The sequence below is a fragment of the Strigops habroptila genome, chromosome 3 (assembly GCF_004027225.2).
Source record: "Strigops habroptila isolate Jane chromosome 3, bStrHab1.2.pri, whole genome shotgun sequence".
In the NCBI taxonomy this organism is placed as follows: domain Eukaryota; kingdom Metazoa; phylum Chordata; class Aves; order Psittaciformes; family Psittacidae; genus Strigops; species Strigops habroptila.
The window spans coordinates 64,691,312-64,704,344 of NC_044279.2; positions in this window are offsets into that span (position 1 = coordinate 64,691,312).

A 13,033-nucleotide genomic window follows, 5' to 3' on the forward strand; every position below is an offset into this window, starting at 1 on the left:
AGTACCATCACCTGCAGCTTGGCAAACATAGAAACCAGCCCTGCCCAGACCCATGCCAGAATCACAGGTTTTGGCAATAAGCCCTGCTGGCAGGTTTCTGGCCTTTCAGGGGGCTGCACTGGGGTACTTTTGTCCCTGTAAGGCTCCCAGGCCAGGGCAGCTTTCCCTGAACTGCTGCAGCAAAGCATTCCCTGCTGTGATATCCCCGCTCCGTTGCCACCAAATCCCAAGTGTCCCCATTGCATGATGCCCACAGACATGCCCATTGGTCACATGCATGGGATGGCAGCTAGCACATGTGCCCATGTGATGGTCACTGCATTCTTCTCTTCCAGACCTGACATCTGGCTTGTGGTGGGTTGGACCAGCAAAACAAGCCCTCACCCCTACAAAAAGGCTATTTCAGTGGTAGGCTTTGTTCCTGTCCACCTGGAGAAGAAGCTGCCCCTGACACTGCCTGGGCATCCTCTTGAGGGGACAGATTGGTGATGGGGGGGCATAGCTCTCTCAGGGGATGCTACCACTGTATTTGGTCCATAACAGCCTCCCAGCAGCTGGAGGGAAGCAGTAAGATAGTGGATGCTCTCAAAGCTGTCTCAAACCTGGGGCTCTCAGCACCAGCAACCACTGGGACCTGCAGGGAAAAGCAGGGGAGGGGATGTGGCATTGGTGGGCTGGGATGGCTCTAAGGGAGCTGGGCACTGAGCTGCATGTGTGGAACTTGCATGGAGACGAGGGCAGAAAAGAGGTTTGGGTTTGGTGCAAGTCAGGCAGCGGGTGCAGAGGTGCAGAGGGAAAGTGGCGTTGGAATCCAGGCACACAAAGTGTGGCAGCAACCGACATAGGAGAGGAGGGTGATGTCTCCAAAGAGGTCTGGTTTGTCTTCTACAGACTTCCTGGGGGACTCATGCATTCCTCCTCTCGGTCCAGGCAGCTACCTCTCCCAGCATAAGATTTTCAGTTTGAAATGTAAAAGGTCTTTCCTTTCCCTTCTCTTTCTCTCTGAGCTCAACAAATCCTCATCAAACAAGGAACCAAGCAGCACATTTCTTCACATCATGGTCTGCTGTGCCTGGAAATCAGCACATAGCTCCTTCCTAGGGAAAAGGGTACCCGGTTTCTCATGCAAGTGGTCAGTTGGGCTGGAAAGGGTGCTGTGCAACACCATGCTTGGTTTTACAGAAAGGCCAGGTGAAATGCTGCAACCCTCCCTTCTAACCCCAAAACCTAGGAGCTCTCCAAGGGCTCGTTCAAGGGGGATCTGGGACAGGGTAACTTCCCAAGGGAATTTGTATTCAGCAGCAGGGAAGTTTGGTAGGATGTGTTTCCCTAGGGAAGCGGAGATCAGAGGGAAGGTAGGCAGCGGCAGGCAGCCAAAGGAAGCGGGGTAGACTGGTATGCACAGGCTGCATTTCCTCGGGGAGATTCTTTTCATATGCAGGTATGTCTTCAAAGGGGACACCCGGGTGCAAGGGAACTTGTGTTCCTGGGGTGAATTGCCCCCCTGGGAACTTGAGTGGAGAGGCAGACACTTACAGGAGCCCTTTCCCAAGGGATGGTTCTAGTTTACTGCTGATTTTCCTAACAAAACATAGTGCTGCAGGATTGGGATCTTCCAAAAACTTGGAAGTGCAGGGACCATTAGCAGCCAGGGCTTTGGAGATGGTAAATCTGCTGGCATCTCCCGTTTTGCCCAAGCTCCTGCTAAAAGCATGGTCCTGATGTAGCTGGCTGGTCTGCAGGGCTGGCTCTAGGCACAAGCCTTGCAAGACGCCTCTCCCTGTGCTGCTGATGCAGCAAATTGTGATCCAGCATCCCTTTGGGAAGGAAAACCAAAGTAAACCCTCAACTCTGTCAGGAGCATATCATGCGGCACATGTGGTGCAGCTTCCCTCTCTGAACCTCCAGCTGAGCCAGCAGGGAAGTGTCACTCCCCACCCTTGACCAAACCTGAGGGGCAACGCAGTGTCCTTGTGCCCTCCTGCCCCTCACAAAGACATCCCCCTCCGCCAGCCAGAGGCAGGCCTCGTGGCAGGGCTGGGGTTTGATGGATTGCAAGCCTCCTCCACCATGGTCAAAACAGAGGTCACGGCCTGAGGAAATTGCAAACAAGTTTTGCCCACCGGCCCCGGAAGAAAGGGTGCGTTGGTGACAAGGGGCTGAACTGTTTACGATCCCTCCACCCTGGCAGCCTCTTTGGGAAAGGACTTTAAACAAGCAGGCAGGGAACATGCAGCCTCCTGGTGCTGACCGAGGAGAAGGGGGCAGACCTGAAACCCCACGCCAGGCACAAGGCGAGCCCCAGCCCCTTCCCACCTTCTCCTCCAGCAAACCTGCTCTGTCTCCTCTCTGCAGGTCCTGCACAGGGTCCTCAGGGTCACAAAACAAGTTTGCATTTCTTTGGTAGCACCTGGGAGACCCTTGACATTTGGTTTGTGTATGTATAAATACATGTACGACAACACCCCACCCTCAGACTGAGTTTATGCCTGGGACCAAGGTGTCCAGGTCTGTTCCTACCAAACAGGGCAAGTGGCTTTGCTTCACCTTTCCGTGCCTGTACCTTCTCCACCAAACAAATATTGCAGCTTTGAGGGCTGGAGGAGAATAAAAATCAAACTCTTGAATACATGAGTGTATGTATTTTTCCTAATACCTATAACTAAACATTTCTGTGATTAGAAACCATTCATTTTAGCCTAAATCTGAGTCTTCCTGAGCTACTCCAAGTGCCTTAGTCCTGCCCTTCTGTGCGAGGTGGTGTGCTCCATGCTAAGTGTGGTGACTAACTGGAAAACTCAAGATGCAAACTTTACCTGCAAGATTCTTAATTTTTAGGGAAATATACAACCAATCACCCCCTTGAAAACACTGATGGGTGCCAAGGGCACTCTGGTTCTTCCTTAGCGATTAGGCACCCCCCAGAGATGTACCATTCAGGTCTAGCAAAGCCCTCCTGGAGCCAGAGTTCTCCCCAGGGTCTGCCCCATGATGGAGGTAAGGGGCTGCCATTTATCTCTGCACCCAAACTGGGCACTAAACTGGTCCCTATTAAAACCAATTCTTCCACCCATCCCCAATTCAAGCCTACGTGGATTAGGCTGCTCTGAGATGGCTGGACATAAAGCTAGATGTGGGAAGCATCCCAGTTCTTAGGGAGAAGGAAGCTAGAGAGGAAGCCAAGAGTTTAAATCCACAGCCTAAGAGCTCAGGAAAGCTCTTAGCAAAGGGGATTAAGCTTTTCCAACCCATAGAGGGAAGGAAATACGAGAAGAAAGAAGAAATGTGGACAGCAGAAAGCAGGGAGAAAGGTAAAAAACTAGGTGGACACCTGCCCATTACATTCACGATAGCATCTTGTCAAGGTTAGGATGTGGCATTTCCTATCGCACAGATAAGCTTTGTCTTTGCCTGGGCTGCAAGGCAGCTCTAAAAGCATCAGCTTTCTGCCCCTTCCCTGGGACTGGTTCCAATTAGCGCTGGCTCCACTCAGCACCGGCTTAGCCCCAGGATTAGAAATCTCCCCCTGCCAATCCCCTCTGACCCAAACACTTCCTGGGACTGATGGGGCGACCGAATTCCTCCCCTTCCTCAATTGGACAGCTTGCTCTTGTCACCCTGAACTCTGGCCCCGAGGGGGGAGAGGGGGAAGGAGGATACGTGACAGAGAGCAGCCTTTTGCCTGCCCAGGAACAGCTTACCTTGGAGGAGCCAGCATCCTCAAACAGCCTCCTCAGGGCCTGGAGGAGCACCCATTGGGATGCTTGGCTTAACCTGCCTCTGCCACCCCGCTGGTCATTTTGGGGTGCTCAAGGTGTCAGAGTGCAGCAGATCACATCTCAGGCTCCTCCAAAAGCCCCAGAGCAGAAAAGTGCCAACATGTGCTCCTGTGGGCTTCTTGGAGTATGAAATACGCAATGGAAGGATAAGTCACTCTCAGACCAAGTCGTGGAGGGTGAAGTGAGTGTCTGAATGGCCCCAGGAGCGGGGATGCACTGCTGAGGATTTACAGTCAGGTCTTGAACAATTCATTCATCGTGGTTCAATCACCCATCTTTGTAAAATGCTGGTGGTGTGAGGGGATGAACTTGCTGCTGTGGGCACACAGAGGGGAAGAAGAGCTATGAGGACAGGATGAGGCCCCTGGTTTGCCCAGCAAGTGTGGGATCCTGCGTCACAGACAAATGTTTCATAAGCATCCCTGCAGAGGCAACTTTGAGAGCTGGGGGAGCACACTGGGCTCAGGAACAGCCCCAGCCCCAGCCATGGCTCCAGCAGGAGGGGCAGATGGAGCTTGAGGCATAAGCAGGCTACGCTGCGAAGCTGTTTTGGCAGGAGGAGATGTGAGCTAGAGCATCTGTCACCAGCCCTGGAGGAGGCAGGGGAAGCTTTCACCAGCTAGAGCTGGGGAGGAGAGGGAAGGAGCATGCAGCATGCACGTGGGAGCCTGCGTGCCCCTTGCCTTCTGCAGGTCATCCCACATGCCCCCTTTTTGCTGGCACCAGCATTTAAGAGAAATCGCCTTGATTTTGTCCTGATGCAAAGCTGCTGAGTCAGCAAAATCGAGCAAGTTATTTATTCAGGGACCAGCTGAGTAAGGGCCAAGTGCAAGCTGCCTCCATGCACCTACAGCAGGCGCCTTCCTGCACAACACGGTGCGGCCAGTTCCCGGTTTTGATGTCAAAACCCCCATCAGAAAGATCTCTGTTGTTTTTAAAAACCTCTGTGCTACGAGGGCTGCAGCCACTCCCCATCTCACATGGGAGATTTAATAAACAGTGAACAGCAAGTGCTGTTTTGTGTCTAATATGGATTAGGACCACCTCACATGAGCTGTAAAGGTTTCCCATTCCTCTAACAGCAGCTGAGGGGCGTCATACTCTATGCTGCTCAGCATCAAAGCAGCAAAAAGGGGAATCACATAGGCTACATCAGTTCCTCCTTCATAGCAGCATCACTTCATAGGTTTTAAGGGCAATCACCCTTTTTAAAGCAGAGAGGGTTTGGGGGAATATGGAGGAATGGGCTACCTGTGCCCCAAGACTGTGTGGTGTTTTGGGGAGGATGCAGGCTTTCCAGCACACCTGGGCTGCGGACAAGCCCACAGCCCACCAAGGACCTGGGGGCAAAGCAGTGACACCATCTCATTTCCACAACGGGGTTGTTCATAGGCAGACAGCTGTGCTTCAGAAAGGGAAATGATCCCAATTAGCATTCCAGGTGCTCTCTTGTAAATAGATTTCAGGTGGTACAGCCATGTCTGACTGCAGTCCAGGGCTCTGCCTCTCTGAAGAAAGCCCTCTGTGTTCCCCACAGCTGCACCCCCCTTACAAGGGTAGAGAGAGACCATCCAGGAGACAAGAAAACACACATACAGCAAGGGCGATTGCTATTTTAAGAACGTACTTTATACAAAATAACCAATTCATATGGAAATAAAATCTACAGACCTCCAAGGATCAAGCTTTTAAAAAAGTTCTTTAAAAAAATTACCCAACACACAGTATTAAACTAACTATTGAGGTAACTGTCGCTCTTGGGGAACAAAGGTAATCAGCAGACCAAGACAAAATATACACAATATAAAAATAAATAGCATTCCCCTTTCCAGTATTGACCAGGAAAGTTCACACAACTTTGCAGCAGCAGGAGAGAGAAGAGGATCCCTGACACTGTGCTCTACGGGACGGGCAGGGAGGCAGGGGCGAGAGGCAGGGCTGCCGGACAGCAGGCAATGGATGGAGAGGTGCAGCACCTCAGCCCCTGCTGGGGAGAGCAAATCCAGCATCAACTCCTTCTTCCACTGAGAAACTCAGGCTATCAAATCCAACCTTTCCTAAACAGCATGGGCAACCATCCAGCTCGGTTTTCAGATGAGCAGGACCATGAGTGTTACATCCCACCACCCAGCCAAACACCCCAGTGCAGAGCCCCACGCAGGTCAGATTCCCCCCACTGAGGGATGCAGGCAGGGGTCATTTTCACAGCTAATGCCACAGCATTAGCTCGTCCTCCCGCTGCCCTGGGACAGTGGCAAGCACTCGACAAAGGCCAGGCTTCTGCCCCCCATGGCTGTTAACCCCCTCCCTGCTCAAAACCAAAGAATACAGCAACATAAGAACAGCCTCACCCAACAAGAGAAAGGCCCCCGTTTTCTCCTTGTGCCCCCAACAGACAGATTACATTCTTTACAAACTTACAATAATACAAAAAAAACCCAACATCACCCAACTTCAGAAAAAATGGACGTAATGGCATAGGCTCTCCTGCTACCTGCCCCATCAATGCCAAATGAAGCAGCAACGGGTCACTCTCCTTCCCCAGAGGCATTAAATCAGCAGTCTACCCACCCTCAGTCTGTGGCAGCAACAGACACCCCTCTTCTACGTGCTCTGCTTTGTGGACAAGACTCAGCTTTACCATCTTGCTCCCTTCTCTTTCTACCTTCCCGAACACAGAAGCAGCAACCAGCTTTCTCCCGGCTACCTAAATCAACCCAACGGCTGCTGGGAAAGCAGGAACGTGGCATAGATAAGATGCAGGCTCACTGAGATCACCTTGCTTCCCACTCAAAGTGTAAAGCCCCCCAGTGTGTTTCACAGCCATTTGCTCCCTGAAACAATATGGGAAGGTCAAAGTCACACCGCTGCACATTATTATTGCTCAGAAAACATCAGGCAGCTGTGCTCATTGATCTACCAAGGAAGAGAGGCAAGAGTTTTCACGGTTGTACGCAGTATGTGGTTTTAACCTAAGCCCCATTGGAGGTAGACAGACCGGGATCACACACAGGAGCCCTGCACAGAGGCCAGGAGCAAATCCTCATGCTGGCAGAAGGACAGACATTACCGTGCCGGGATGGCAAACCCCAGAGGGAACAAAAGAGAACAGCAGTGAGCCACTGGGGACACCTTAATTTCATGAGGAGAGCAAATGTGTACTCCCCACCTGCCTTCCTTATGGAGACGGCTGCCAAGTTCAGCCTCCCGCCCTTCTACTCACATGGGCAGTGAGCTTTCATCTCTGACAGTAACCAACTGCAGCAAAGTGAGCAGAGGGAAAGAAACTTGAAAGCTAGGAAAGGGAGGAGAGAGGAAGTGCTGGCGTATGACACAAAAGGGGATCAGAGGACTTTCCAGACTAAGAGTTGAGGCCTGAGCTCCTGTAGCTGCCTGGCTGGCTTCAGAAAGGGAGATTGCTCCTCTGATGTACTCCACAGTGTTTGAGTGCACTAGGTGTCTGCTTGCCTCTTCCTCATTTGAAGGCCAAAGGAGTCCCTGATGGGTGTCTGGTCTAACTTTATCCACAGCAATGGAATTTTGCCCACAGGGAGTCAGTTCTACTTTTATTTAGAAGAGATACCACTTACTGCCCTTCTGCTAGGGAGCCAAGTGTTTCCACATGGAAGGGGCAAAGGACAGAGGGACTTGCTAGAGTTGGTGAAATCCCACTTAATCCCTCGCCCTAATTAATCCTTTGTCCCCTCTTCCACTGGTGGATGTAACTCTTGCTCCCTCCCGGATGCACCATCCACTTTGACACCCACATTTCAAACAGAGGAAGACCTTTGCCAAAATAAATTTAGGCCACTGCTGCAAATTAAGGGAAAAAAACCCTCAATTGATGCAGATTGATGCAGTGTTAAAACTACAAAACGCTTCATGGTCTCTCACACACTGCCTGTGGGCCGGGGCAGGAGAGTAACCAAAAAGGGAACAGCACCACACAGCTTGCTACACCTGCACTTTGAAGGTACACTTGTATGTTACTATCTAGTTTCAAACACATAAAACCCTATCCTGAATCTCCTTCTCTAGGAGTGGACTGAGCCTTGCTCTTGTCATCCCAACAGCTCCTCTTTGGAGACAGCTGGAAACGCGTCCCTCCCCAGCTCTTTTTCAGAGAGGGAGGTGGGCAGCAGAGTGAAAACCAGGACGTGTAGTTCATTATGTGCTGGCTAAAAGCGTTTTCCTTCCGCATGGGCGGCAGGGGTCCTGCCAAGCCCAAATGTGCTTTACCCCCATCTGTATGTTAAACAGGTACAGATGGGGAAAGGCTGGAAGGTCAACGTTTGAGATGCTTTCTCGGTTACAATAAGCACCAGCTCTTAAAGCATCACATGGCCTGCAGCTGCAGCACTACTTTCCCAGCCTGCTATCTCAATCTCAGCCTTACAGAAAGGATATGGCTCTCACACACCTGCCCTTCAACCACCAGCCTGGACTTGAAGCAGGAATTCTGCAAGAGCAAATTCCTCTACCACCAATGCACTGCAGTGAAAACTTCTTAAGGGGTTGCCCTGATTAAGCGCAGACCCAGTTGCATGGTTGCTCTGCAATGAGGGGAACCAGCAGCAACCACACCATCACAAATGCCCATTTGTCTTCTCCAAGCCACCCCTTGGGATGGCACTTCCCTGTCACTCAATTCGGCACCTTCTGAGAAATTCCACAATGCATATGGTGACACCATCTCCTTGGAAAAGGAAAGCAGAACAAAGACATTGGGAACAAAGCAACAACTCTGGCTGAACAGAGAGATGCACAGAAGACTGAAAGAGATCAGTAGAGGGAATAAAGGAAGGCTGTTTTCTCATTATACTTTCATTTTAAATGGAGAAGCGTTGGGGTGAGAAGCTGCAGGAGAACTGCCTCGGTCAGCAGGATGAAAGACAGCCTCTGTGACTAGCTTTCAGATAAGACATCAAGAAGCTGATAGTTCTCCAAGACCCCGAGAAACCACACTTACAAAAATATACACAGGAGATTAGTTTCAGAAAGTCTGCATGGGAAAGGCATTTGGCAGATGAGGAAGAATCGGAACCTCTTCCAAGAAAAGTGTCTCCATGTACTTTAAAGTCACAAATCAAACCAATTGGGCCTTGAAGCTTCAAATTTACTTTCCTCTTTTGTCCTCCTCATTGCAGGCTGGTGCCTTGGATTGCTACTGAGTGGTTTGGTGGGTCACACCATGGAATTTATAGACTGCAAACTTCTGCTAGACACAGCTAAAAATCACTGCGAAGCCTCAAGTGACTGGCCTTCTTAAAATACTTAGTTGAATTGTCAGGGCTTGCAGTACTTCAGATGCCCAAAGCTTCCAGAGTCCCAGGGGGAGTTTATACAGTGGCATTTACAAGTGGCAATTGAACATCTCAGGAGCTTGGGAACACCATACAACAACTTGCAAAGGAGGAGGTGGTGGGGAGAACAAGAGGCTAAAAATCCAGAGCAGCATACAAAGCTTTTCTGAGAATATTGGAAACTTTTGTCATGCTGAAGCATGGTCAGCATCATTGTTCTATGTACTGTACAGTCTTGTTTAACATGAAATCCATAATTATAGCAAAACACATCCTCCGTATGGGAAAAGTAATAGTTACAGGAAACTTCTCAAAGTTGCCAGCTCAGGATTCTTTCTGAAAAAGGACCAACTGGTAATGTATCATACTACAGCAATGCTGGGGGATGAGAAAGAGGGCTTCCAACCAGAGTCTAGAATTTCTTAATTGTGTTAAAACATTATTTAAGATAGGGACACAAGTATGGCACTCAAAAGCTAGGATGTTTTAAAATGCAGCTGCATTTCTCCTGCACTGCATGCCAACCGCTGGCAAAAAGTACTGCTCTGTACACAAAGAGCTGCCATTTTGCTCTCATAGATCCCTCCTTAAACCCTTGTCTTTCGCAATATCTACAAAGCAGCCCTATGCAGCATAGAATGGGAAACCATAAACTGTAAAATCAACATTTTCTGCTCCTCCGCACACATTTCCACCCCAGCAATCTGCTCCGTGCCCTGAGAGGCGCCATTTTCTTTTATTTGCTCAGATTGTACTTAGGGAGATAGATAGAACTCTGGTTTTGGGGACACCCCTAAATATCATCATAAGAGAAAAAAAAACCAAACCCTAAACACTTATGAACAAAGCATCTGGAAGTCTGGAAACTGAGCTAAGATTCCACAGGCAGCTCTCCATCTTAGTGTGCCCTGTTCCAGGATAGCCCTTATCCCTGTAGCCCAGCCATAGTCCCCCTAGGCTATATGAGTACTTTTCTAATATAAACCATGTGTCCTCACAACAGCAGCTTGTTAGTCACTTTAATAAGAAATACTGACTACATCAAAAGCCGTTTACCTAGAAACCCTCCCAGAAGGAGTCAACTTCACTAATCTGTTTTGTCTACCATTTGCAAGTTAAACCCTTCTCCCAGATTTGCTTTATGTCAGGTAAGGGATAATACCTTCATGTCACATACTCTACATAGGATCCTCTGGGTATCTATCACTGTCTAATTCTCCACTATGTTCTCCAAGCAGACCACAAGCAATTCTTGTCTTTCTTATTTGTCCCCTGTTTTGATCTGGTCTTGGTACTCATCCAGATACCATGACCACTAGAACCATGTTTTCAGTGCCAGTTCCAGCTGAAGGCCAAGAGTGCTTCAGCTTGGTTGGTTTTTTTTTATAGCTTCTAAAAACCTCCTGTTCCACAAAGTTCACAATAAGCTGAATGAAAGGCACTTCAAATATTTGGGTAACTGTGATGCAGAAGACAGGCTGAAGTACAGCAGGGGTGGTTTGCAGAATCTACATTCACGTTTCCAGAATTTCGAATACTTTGTAACAAGTTATATTTTACAGTTCCTCTATTTTCAAGTGTGCTATTTCAAATTCTTTTTATATCTACAACGAACTAAAGATTGCTTTACAAGAAGAAGCAACTGTGTTTTCCTTTGTCTCAGGTTTATTGTCTTGAAGAGCTGCTATACTTGGGGTTTTTCATAAATATCTACTACTGCTTCAGTACCTCCATTCAGTGAGAAATCTAGGCCTGCATTTCAGAGCAGCTGGGGCACCTCTGAAAACCCACTGCCAGTTGATATGCCAGCAACAAACCCTCAGATCTGGAACAATTTCAGATGAGCCATAGCACAATGTTCTTGGCTAAGGAGAGCAGTTACGAGCTTCTCAGTCAATGTGCAACATTCAGGATCACCTATTCCAGTTTAAACCAATCCACCAGTGACAACTGCTTCCTGACAGATGAGCACAAATGAAAAAGAAAAAAGAAATCTACCAAAAAAAAAAAATTCTCCCTTTCGTAATGCAATGGCATCTATGGATAGGTATTGTAAGTGATTCACATTGTATTGAAGTTTTCCTTTGTGGAGGAGCCAGCTGTCCCAGGCAACTCAAGGTTCTAGGCAGACAGCAGCTATAGTTCACAGGCTAGCAGCAGCAGTGGGTAACAAGAATTGCATTTATAAGCACACTGGGGGGAATAGCATGAAGAAGTTTAACTCCCATTAGGCTTGGAAAATGCCTTGGCCCTGTGCAGCTCAGAGGCAAAAGTACTGTAGCAACAGAGCAGTGAAACTCATTGGTAAGAGGGCATCAATGTGGCAGTGTTTCCTTGTTCTAACCATTTTAAGAGAGAATAGTCTCATCTTTTAGGCTTTCTGTGCTTCCAAGAGCTTAGGACAGAAGGACACTCAGCATCAGTGAGATGCTACCTGCCATTTGCTCGAACAGCTTTGCCAGCACGTGGTAGATCTATACAGCAGGACAAAGGCAGTACAGTCATGCATGCCAGTGCAATCCAGCTAAAGACACAGGTGATGGCACCATCCAAGACAACAAAGCAGCCAGAAAAAATCTCCAGAAACCTGGAGACAAAGACTCTCCCCTAGCTGCTACCACAGACTAAAGGGCATGCTGCTCTGTCCTCACTTCTAGTGCTCTTGCTAGCACAATTTGTCCGACACATCAGCACATCCTCCTTTTAACCATACCCCTGTACCCCTCAGTGCAACCAGCACCCTGCCCACTAGGCTACAGTCCCAGCAGACCTTGCTGCCCAACCTCATAGTGTAGTGACTCCCCTGTTTTAGCCCAGCTTCCCCAAGAGTTATCATATCTATTTGCCTGTCAGCTTTGAGGTGTGAACAAATGCAGATGAGATTCCTACTGAACTCATTTGTTAAACCTGCTGCCTTTGAACACCAGTGGCTGATGAAGCACTGGGGTTTCTCAGTGCAGTACTGCAACTGGTGAGGAAAGCACCTGCACACTGACTGCACGCAGCCTCCAAGAGAAGATGCCACCAGCCCTGTAGGATCTGCTGCTACTTATCAGTGATGACACAGTTCAACCAGCTCAACTCTAGCATGCAGTCCCTCTCATCCCTCAACCTCTGAGCCATGCCACCTCGACATTTGATTTCGAATCAGTGTTTTCTGATTCACCTGCAACTTGCAAATGCCAAATCCAACTCCACAGGCCAACAAATGGCTCACATTGCATTAAACCAACCATTCCTCCAAAGCAGCCTCATGCTCTTCCTCCAGAGCAACTGAGAGCGGTCGGGAGCGCCAGGGTACTTTGCTGCTGCTAAGAAGTGAATATAGCCAGGGGTCAGAGAAAGAACTTGGCTCCTCTCCTTGGGCAGCAGGGCAGTACAGATTTGCACAGTTTGTTCTACTGGATAGGCGCTGCTCCACCCGCAGCTGCACCGGTTTCACCAAAAATAGGCTAAGATGACCAGTTATGCCGTTTTCTGTTTTCCAGAGCATACATTTCTCCTATCAGAAAGGTAGAAAGGGTACTATACTAGCAGAAAGGACAATGCCATGAGTGTCCTGTTCTGGTTTCAATTCCTGGTCCTGGTTTCCTTGTTCCCCCATGATGACAGGAGCTGGAAGTGCACTCAGGCCCTGGATCCAGAGGGGCAGAGGCGGGGGTGAGAGGGGAAGGAGGAAGAAGACAAGAGAAAGAGGAGGACACATTATGCTCCTGAGCAATTCCTGCTACTAAGTCAACCAACTATCGGGTCATTTCTTGGTTGCAGAGGACAGGAAGGAGGACAGCAAGTCATCCATCATTCATTCCCTCTCCTCTCCCCGCTCCCCGCCAGACCCTCACCCTATCCTGAAAGATTTCAGTGTGATATGATTGTAAACAGTTAAGGATTCCTCCAGTGCTAAGCCCACTACAAGCTGGGCCCACCCCCTCCCCCATTATGTACAATACA